Source organism: Carassius gibelio, chromosome A5 (assembly GCF_023724105.1).
Source record: "Carassius gibelio isolate Cgi1373 ecotype wild population from Czech Republic chromosome A5, carGib1.2-hapl.c, whole genome shotgun sequence".
Classification (NCBI taxonomy): Eukaryota; Metazoa; Chordata; class Actinopteri; order Cypriniformes; family Cyprinidae; genus Carassius; species Carassius gibelio.
In genome coordinates this window covers 31,335,557-31,345,339 of record NC_068375.1, presented here as the reverse complement: position 1 = coordinate 31,345,339, position 9,783 = coordinate 31,335,557, and positions in this window count along the sequence as shown.

Genomic DNA, 9,783 nt, shown 5'->3' with positions numbered 1-9,783 from the left:
AATCCTTACAAGAATATCAGAATCATACAATGAGCAAGTCTGCGTGCATTAGACACTTAATATCACATCAGTTTGTGCTTTTAGAATCGCTGAATCTGCTGCGGTCTTTCCATCACATCTGCAGCGGAGACCTGAACCAGGAAATTGGTCACTAGGGCCCTGTCCACACGGAGACGCGTTTCTGTGAATACGCACAAATTGTTTATCGGATAGGCGTTTCGTCCACACGGATCCGGCGTTTTCGCAAGGTGAAACCGCTATTTTTTGAAACCGGGTCCCAGAGTGGATAAATTTGAAAACGCCGTCTTTGCATTTTCGTCTGGACAGCTAATCCGTATATTTTCTGAAACAATGACGTCATCATCCCACGTCTCCCCCCTAGTCAGACACCTCTACGTCACGTAACAGCAACAAAAACATGAACAAACACTGAACGACTGTCTTATTAACTAACATTAACACTGATTAATAAATGTATTGTTCCATGTTCGTTTGTGTACCACGTGCATGGTTTATGAGCATAGTCCAAGTCTTCTCTGTTTTTAGTGTATTTCTGTGGAAGAATTACAGCGCCACATACTGGTCTGGCATGTATACTACATTTTGCGGTTTCGTGTGGACGTGGATATTTCTTGAGACGAGGAAAAAAAAGATCGGATTGGGGTAAGCTCCGTCTCCGTGTGGACGGGGCCTAGATAACACGGTAACCAGTTAAACTGTAACACCGGAGAGCGCCAGTATGTTTTCCTATTGTTTTTGTGAGATGTAAACAGTGTGATGTGTCGATGGCGTCATTGCAGCGATTCAACAACTAGTTGTTACCTTTTATAACTTTCACCTGAACTGGTAAGATTGGCATTAAACTCCTCTCATTACCGGCCCCTGTATGAACACAAGTTTTAGCAGACACTACCTTACACCTTTCCTCCAACTCATTCCCAATTACCTCCTTACGATATTTGTGCAGGATAGTTGGATGAACTTCTCCACAAACCTCACAAATCAAACGATTGTCACACTCCTTACTCATATGTCCTGTCTTTAGACAACCAAAACAAATTCCCTTGGATTTCAAGAATTCAATCTTGTCTCGTTGAGTCTTCCTATTCAAAGCAAAACATCTTTCCAATGGATGTTGATTTGCACAGAACAAACAGTTTCCATTAGACTTAGATACAGAGCAATGTCTTTGCTGTATTGACCCAATGTCAGTCTTAGTTGGAATTGAAACAGCAACATCAGTGGCAAAACTATTCCCTCTAAAAGTCTTGCGCACTTGGGATTTGAATATACCTGTGCCCTGTTTGTCTTGGATCTCTCCAAACACAGGATCAGATGCCAACTTGACTTGTTTTTCAATAAACTCAACAATGTGCCAGAATTTTGCTCTGTCTTGCCTGAACTCCATAATCTCACAAGCCTAAACCCTCCATTGCTCTCTCAGCTTGTAAGGCAACTTTGTTACAACAATCTTCATGTTGCTAGGCATGTTGAGTTCTTGTATGCATACAAGTTCATCAATAGTATTGCAACATGTTCGTAAAAACAAAGCATAAGCCTGTAATCCTTGCACATCCTCTGCCTTTACAGTGGGCCAGCCCAAGGCTTTCTCCAGATAGGCAGTAGATACCTTGAATTCATTACCAAAATGTTCTTTAAGTAATCTTTTGGCCAATGCATAGCCTCTGTCTGGGGCCATATGCTGGCAACTATGGACCAGATCTTTAGGCTCTCCCCTTGTGAACAGCTCAAGAAAATACAAACGATCCATTTCATTTTCAGTTTTCTCTTCAATGCCATGTTCAAATGCTCTCATAAATGCAATATACTGCAATGGGTCACCATCAAAAACTGGGATTTCTCTTTTTGGTAGAATACGAGAATTTCCTTGCTGTTGAATGAGATAAGAGGTTAATTCTTCTTGTCTTTTTAAGACTTCAAGCAGTGGATCACCATGAGGAGGAAGAACATGTTACATCTGATCGACTCCCATATTGCTTTGTTGCACTTGAGAAGAATATTGGAAATCAGACTGTTGAGCTGTGTGGAATATTTGTTGATTTCTCCATCCTTTCCTTTGATTCACTGTTATGACGCGAGATGCAGAGACATCAGCTGCTCCAGTTATATTTATTGGCATTGAATTCAATGGTATGTATTTATTTGCATTGGGATTAAGACCCTTTGGCCGAGAAGAACCAAACTTGAGTTTATCAGTTATATTAATACCACTTGATTTTGAACTTGAATTACGTGAACATTTGCTTTGATTATCAGACCTTTGCAACACAGCGATCTTTGCGGTTGAAGCTGCTATTTGAGCATCCAACTCCAATTGTTCCTTTTTCTGTCTCAAATCCTCCTCCTTAGATTCAATTGCATGCTTGGACTTCAATGCAGCAGCTTGTGCCATAAGTGCAGACTTTTCTGCCTCTGCTTGAATGCATGTAGATGATAGATGAACTGCGGTGTGAGCTGCCTTTACTACGTTTAGAGGTAGCATGAGACATGTTTGAGACACTGTCTCCAGGACCAGAGATGTATAGTAACGAAGTAGAACTACTTCACTACTGTACTTAAGTACTAAAAGGCGGTATCTGTACTTTACTAGAGTATTATTTTTTTCCCCTACTTCCACTTTTACTTCAGTACATATTTTCGATGAGTTTAATACTTTTACTCCGTTATTTTTGTTATGTGCTGCATCGTTACTCGTTACCCACATTACCACTGCCAGAACTGTAGATGGCAGGTTTGATGAAGCTGGCGCATCATTGAGCAAATCAAGCGATTAAGAAGACTGCGCGTGCTGACTGAACTGCTTTGAAGAGAGAGATGAACACCGAGCCGAGCCAGATAATGACTCGTTCACGAGTGAAGAACCGGTTGCATCAGTGTTCGGATCACCAGTAGTTCTTTCTGACAGTTCGATTCAATAAACCGGTTGAAGAAAACAGTTCACCGGTTCTTTTGCTTTCGACGTAATGACGTCATTGGCGATGATTGCAAGCCTTCAGTTTACCTGGGCTCATAACATTAGCACAGAATCAGTTCAGAATCAATCACCAAAAGAATCAGTTCGGTCCAGCGCTCTGTGTGTCGGTTTGCTTCACGCTGAATCACACATGCGCAGTATCATCAGCTCCTCGGTTCTCGAATCAGACACGAATTCGTAAACGGTTCTTGACTCGTGAACGAGTCAGTCTTTTGTTCATTATCTGGCTCGGCTCGGTGTTCATCTTCAGTTCTCTCTTCACATCAGTTCAGTACTGTTTTAGACTTTGAGTGCATGCATTACTCAGCGATATTGGCTTGTTTTAACTCAGAGGGAGTGTCAGCCACATTAAAAAAGTTAACAGCTTAAGTCATTTGTGGATTAATGCGTATTGGAGACGCGAACCGTTTAAAAAGATTCAGTTCGATTTGGTGAACTGTTTAAAAAAGATAAGGTTACATCTAATGATTCGTTCACGAACCGGATATCACAAACTGCTTTGTTTTAAACTGTCTAACAACAGACACTGAAGAGAAGACAATGCTGAATAAAGTCGTAGTTTTTGCTATTTTTTTATATTTAACTGACCCTCTGATGTCACATGGACTACTTTGATGATGTTTTTCTTACCTTTCTGGACATGGACAGTATACCATACACACAGCTTCAATGGAGGGACTGAGAGCTCTCCGACTAAATCTAAAATATCTTAACCTGTTAACTGTCACTCACGTTTTTGAAGATAGACATGAATGTGCATGATACAAACCTAAATTTTTATAATTCATGACTGAAAACATTTTGTAACATGATTTTGATGTACCATTTACATGGTCATGCAATGTTTGATTTTAAAATGGGTTTGAAGGATGAATTTTGAGATTTTATGTTTTCAAGTGATATATAACTTCTGATGATTTCTAAAAAGTGATAGGGAAAAAGGCACCCGACTTCAACTTCCGGTCGAGTTCCTTGCCCCTTGTTCAGACCGAACAATAGGGACTTAGCAACAGCCTCTAGAGGAACCAAGGGGCAAGGAACTCGACCGGAAGTTGAAGTCGGGTGGGGGCTGCCATCTTTTAGCAGAACTTCACTTGCGTTAGCATTCCCATTGACTCCCATTCATTTTGGCGTCACTTTGACAGCGAATAACTTTACATCTGAGGCGTTTAAAGACTCTGTTTGTCCATTATTTATTTCTAAAGATACACGACAATGTATAAAGGGCTCCATTACCTTCTATGTTACATTATGGCCCCGTATAAACCGTTTTTGTAAAAAATAGGCTAACGATTGCGTCATAACCACTCGGCGCTCTGTCGCATTACCGTACAGACAGGAGGAGAAGCTCGCAGGCAATTAACTTAATATGCCGTACTGGCGTTACATTTTAAAATACTATACAAAATAATTAATCAGAATACTTACTCCTGCTCACTCACGACAAAAAACTCCCCGCTCAAGCTTGCCATCTCTGCAAGATTAACGATGGCAGTTTGCACGCACAGCCACTTAGAAGATTTACATCTGTCAGACAGGTTGCTGACGTCGTCAAGCTTCGTTTGAGTCTGCGTGTCAGAAACGGAAGTGCTAAAAAACGCTAAAACTGGGCTTCATTTGTCTCAATTGAGTTCCAATGGGGTCGCTGTGTCTATTTCTTTTACTGTCTATGGGAGGAACGGCAACGCCATTCTGGCGTTATATTGCACATGCGCGAATTTAACTGCTACTTTGTGATGTTCTACTTTAACATCTACTATGGGAGAACAGATGATTTGCCGGAGTCGCTACAACGTGAGAGAATAGGTAAATAAATGTTATGTTTTATGGCATATGACACTGTAATTTGCATCAGTTTGATTGTCTGATCACAAACGATCTCATTGGGAATCCCGAGAACATCTATATAGGTAATAAAAAAATATTTTATTTTACCATGATAGGTAAAAAAAAACAAAAAAAAATGATAGCTTGAATGCACTGTAAGTCGCTTTGGATAAAAGCGTCTGCTTAGTGCATTAAAAATAAAAAATAAAAATAAAAAATCTCCCAAAATTGGTAAGTCACATTTTCTGACACGAAATTCATTGAAGCATTTTTCTTCCTCCATGTAATCAAGGTTAAAAGGCAAGTATTGCTTACATGGTAAATCTAGGTTTTTGGACTTATTTACATCATACAATATTAAAAACTCATCTTCTGACAAAAGATTGTCATTTAATGGCAAAAGCAATCCTTCTCTTGCTTTTTTAAATGACATTTTTTTGTATCTCAATAAGTGAATTAATGCCGCATTGCGCTGTCCTGTTTACCATTGCTTAGTGATTTTTACGTTCTTGGCTACAGCGGTGTGACAGCAAACTTCCGGTCAAGCGCGGCAGAACAGAAAAAGAAGCAGAAGGGGAAGAGGAAGAAAGAAGAGTCATGGCGAATAAAGAGAAAAAAATATGCCCGCAAATTCCTAACTAAATGGACTGGGTTGGGTTTGCATAAATGGGGTTGGGTTGTGTACATAATATGTATGTATAAATTCTGTACAGATAAATGAATTATATTCTTCTTTACGTTTGTTTGTGTGTGTGATTATATGTGACCGAAACATACAATTCAAACACACAAACAGTGTTCGTCGGTCTATGGCAACCAAAGCATTGCATTTATGCAAATGTGTTCACACAATGTCACATGGCCATTAATGCTGAAACAACGTACCTATGATCCAGTCGATCAGCCCTTTAACAGCCAGATATGCGCGCAGCATTAATCCAACGATGAAACCAGCAAGGGGAGAATATAATCCATACGACGTGTTGACGAGACGATCCTCACGTGCAGAAACACAAACACTTTATCCAAACGGCCTCCCTCTGTCCCTCGAAACAAACGTGTTGACTTTTACTCCAGACGATCTCCTGTTTCCAATGAAGCAGAGTTTTTGACTTTATGTGGCTTTCCAATGCCGTTGCCGTTGATAATAGGAGAAAGCAAGTTTGGTACGCGTACAAACAGAGTCCATGCAGACGGATATAGATGCATAAAAAAAATCTAATTTATTCGTGAGCTCATTATACATGATCTCAAACTTCATGTGGCCTCTCCTTATTCCAATGTACACACAAAGTCATACCTTATGGACCGCATACAAATAACAATCTACTTTTCAAACTACTCTGTCGTAAGATCAAAAACTGTGTGCCTCTCAATTACCAAATGCACTTGTTACTCAGGTGCTCTAATTAAACCTAGCCACAGCACCACCCAGTGGACAAAAGCTTTACCATCCCCAAAATGGCTCCTACATAGTGTAAAACATGACATTTGCAAGCAGCCTAACAAAGATTTGGAGCCACCTTCGAAGTCGTGGCCTATTGGTTAGAGGGCTGGACTCCCAATCGAAGGGTTGTGGGTTCTAGTCTCGGGCCGGACGGAATTGTAGGTGGGGGGTGTGCATGTACAGTTCTCTCTCCACCTTCAATACCACGACTTAGGTGCCCTTGAGCAAGGCATCGAACCCCCAACTGCTCCCCGGGCGCCGCAGCATAAATGGCTGCCCACTGCTCCGGGTGTGTGCTCACAGTGTGTGTGTGTGTGTGTGTGTGTGTGTGTGTGTGTGTGTTCACTGCTCTGTGTGTGTGCATTTCGGATGGGTTAAATGCAGAGCACAAATTCTGAGTATGGGTCACCATACTTGGCTGAATGTCACTTCACTTTCTTCACTTTCACTTTCTTGTGATCACCAACCCATAATCTCAAAACAGTGAAATTGTAAACTCTTGTTTCTAAGAATTCTGGTGCAATTTACTCACCATCATGTGATTCCAAAATTGTGCGACTGTGTAATGTCAGTTTAATTAAAGTGAATGAGGACTGGTTACGGTCAAGCTTTAAAAAATCCCATAAATGTGTCATAAAAGTAATCAATGCAGCTTGCGTATTATAGTCCAAGTCTTCTGGTGTCACATGATAGTTTTATGTGTAAAACAGACTGCAATTATAGTTATTGTTACTTAGTTTGAACTAAGTTTGAACTGCACACCTTTTGCTGCTAAGGCAATAATCTTCAAGATCTTGCCAAGGGTTTCTGCACCAAGTACTAAGTCATGTTTTGCTACTACTTATTTAACTCACTAAAATGCAAATCAATTTCGAACCTTTATATTATTATCTAACCTTTAACCTTTTGTTTTTTTTCCTGGGTTTTATTTTGAGATATTCTGTCTCTATATGTGAAAAAAAATCTACCATAAAAATTACAGACCCTTAATTTTTTTGCAAGTGGGTAAATTTACAAAATCAGCAGGGGATCAAATAAATATTTTCCCCACTTTTATGTATGTATGCGTGTGTGTATGTGTGTGTGTGTGTGTATATATACCGGTATATTATTTTTTTGAGTTGGTAGAGTACCCTGACATGACATGTTGTGGCCTTTAGAGGACGCTATACAGCCATTTTTATGGACTGATAAACTGAATGGGTCAAATTAACGGTAACTAGATTAAGACACACGATGCTACTTAATGTCTAAACAGAAATAAAAACTTTTTTTATCTATAAAGATAAAAATCTCTGTATAAAGTCTGTTTAAAGATATAAAGATATACCTCACACTTTTCGTCAGACCACCTTTTAGTACATAAATAATGTTATAATGTATATGTTTTATATGTTTTTTTTTTAAAGGGAAGGTCTAAGGTTAGCCTATCTTATGCATTCTACGTTATGTAAACTGATAAAGAGTTGGATTCTCATGCTAAACATGTCAAAGTTTAAAAAAATGATTTCTGTGCCAAAGACACTCATTCAGGAAAGTTTTTTTCGAGTGTGGCCCTGTATGCCGTCATAAAGGGTGGGATTACTTGTATGGGCACTTCTCCCAGAATAGCGCTCACACATCAAAGAGAGCTAGAACAAGATCAGCCAATCAACTTGCTTCATTCAGGTTAAGTCGAAGGCAGCGCTGCACAGGACTTGCTTGAGAAGGATTTTATTTATTTTTTGACCACAACTGTTGTGTAATGTTATTTGCATTTATGATGTAATGCATATTGACTCCATTATTATATTGACCAGACTGTGGCATGCATGGAGACCTGTGCGGTATGGATTTTTCAGTCCTGCTCCCGCAAGATTCTGTCCTGGGCCTGTGGGTTTTCAAAAAGTGAAAAAGTAAAAATCACCATTCTCTTTCATGCTTTAGGAAAGGAGGCCTTAGAAGTTTACAATTCACTGTCTACTGAGCCAGATGGGGAGAATGAAACAATGAGCATGTTTACATGTGCATTCTTAAGCCAATTATGCTTAATAAGCTGAAAACACATGCACTTGGTCATGTAAACATGGTAACCCATTTTCTTTTACAGAAGTATGCTCATAAACAGCTTAAGCATGAACCATTAGCAACAGGTAGTTTTTTGCCTCTTACTCTGATTTCACATGGCATGTAAATACAATAACACGTTTTCTGTTGGCTTGAAGTGGCATGTGTGATACATGACAGGAACGCATCGTTAGTGCAGATTTAAGTGCATCTAGACAGAGCAAACTTCTTGAAGTAAAGAAAGAAGGAATCACAAAAGCAGACTTTTTCATGACTCAGAAAATTAGAAGTGGTTTAAACACAATGCTGCATTTATAACTGCATGAGAGGATAATACAAAACAATGCCTTAAGAGACGCTCTTAAGAGAAACAAACCGGACCCTTGATAAACCAGTAGACATTTGGAGAGAAGCAGAGGCAGCAAAAACACAGATTCAAGCAATGGAGAGCAGAGTAAAATAGTTCAAGCCAATAAAAAGACAAAAGATACAAAACAACGAGATAGGAAAGAACATCATCTCAACAGCACAAAGCAGATTCGTGTATCTGCAAAAAGTGTGGAAAATCTCATGCCTTGATGTGCATGTCTGAACAAAATAACACAAAAGCCTAAACATAACAGAAATGCTACTGTTGATTCATTATTCATTGGGTCAGTCAAACTAAAAGAGACCCTCAGCTCTGTACAGAAAGCATGGTACACTGGAAATGTGACAGTGAAGTTTAAATTGGACTCTGGAGCTGAAGCCAATATTATACCTCTCAACGTCATTTATCACTCTCTGCACAAAACAGTGTTGTTGCAACTGACTTCAACTATGCTGGTGGCATATGGTGGAACTAAATTAAAGCCAGAAGGTGTTGCCAACCTTCAGTGTGTCACAACCAAAGTGCAAGTTTGCTTTCCCTTTTACATCACCAGACACTCATCCATTTCAGTGTTTGGTAAGGAAGCATGTGAACGGATGCAGCTGCTAAAAAGAATTGAAACTGTTGTGATCAAGCATTCTTCCTCCAAATAGGAAAAAAATATCGTGTCATTATAAGTATGCATTGATTCCCATGACCTAAAAAATTTGTCTATGTCAACACTTCTCCATTCCGACAACTGAAGATTGTGCAATCTTACTAGAAAGAACATTTTCTCCATGTCATTGGTGCTAAAATTATGAAGAGAGCAAAAAAACACAATGTGAAATTCAACCACGACAAGATCCAGTTCAAGGTGAGCAATGTACATTTCATGGGCCATGTGATAATTCTTTAGGGTGTGAAAGCATATGACAGCTGTTGAGAAGGGACATTGCATTCCAGTGGCAACCAGAATATGACAAGGCCCTGTCTGAACTCAAAACAGTACTGACCAACACACCAGTTCTCAGGTACTACGACCACTCGCCATGCAAACAGATGCATCCAAAGATTGCTTAGGATCATGCCTGCTGCAGGAGGGGCATCCAATAGAAT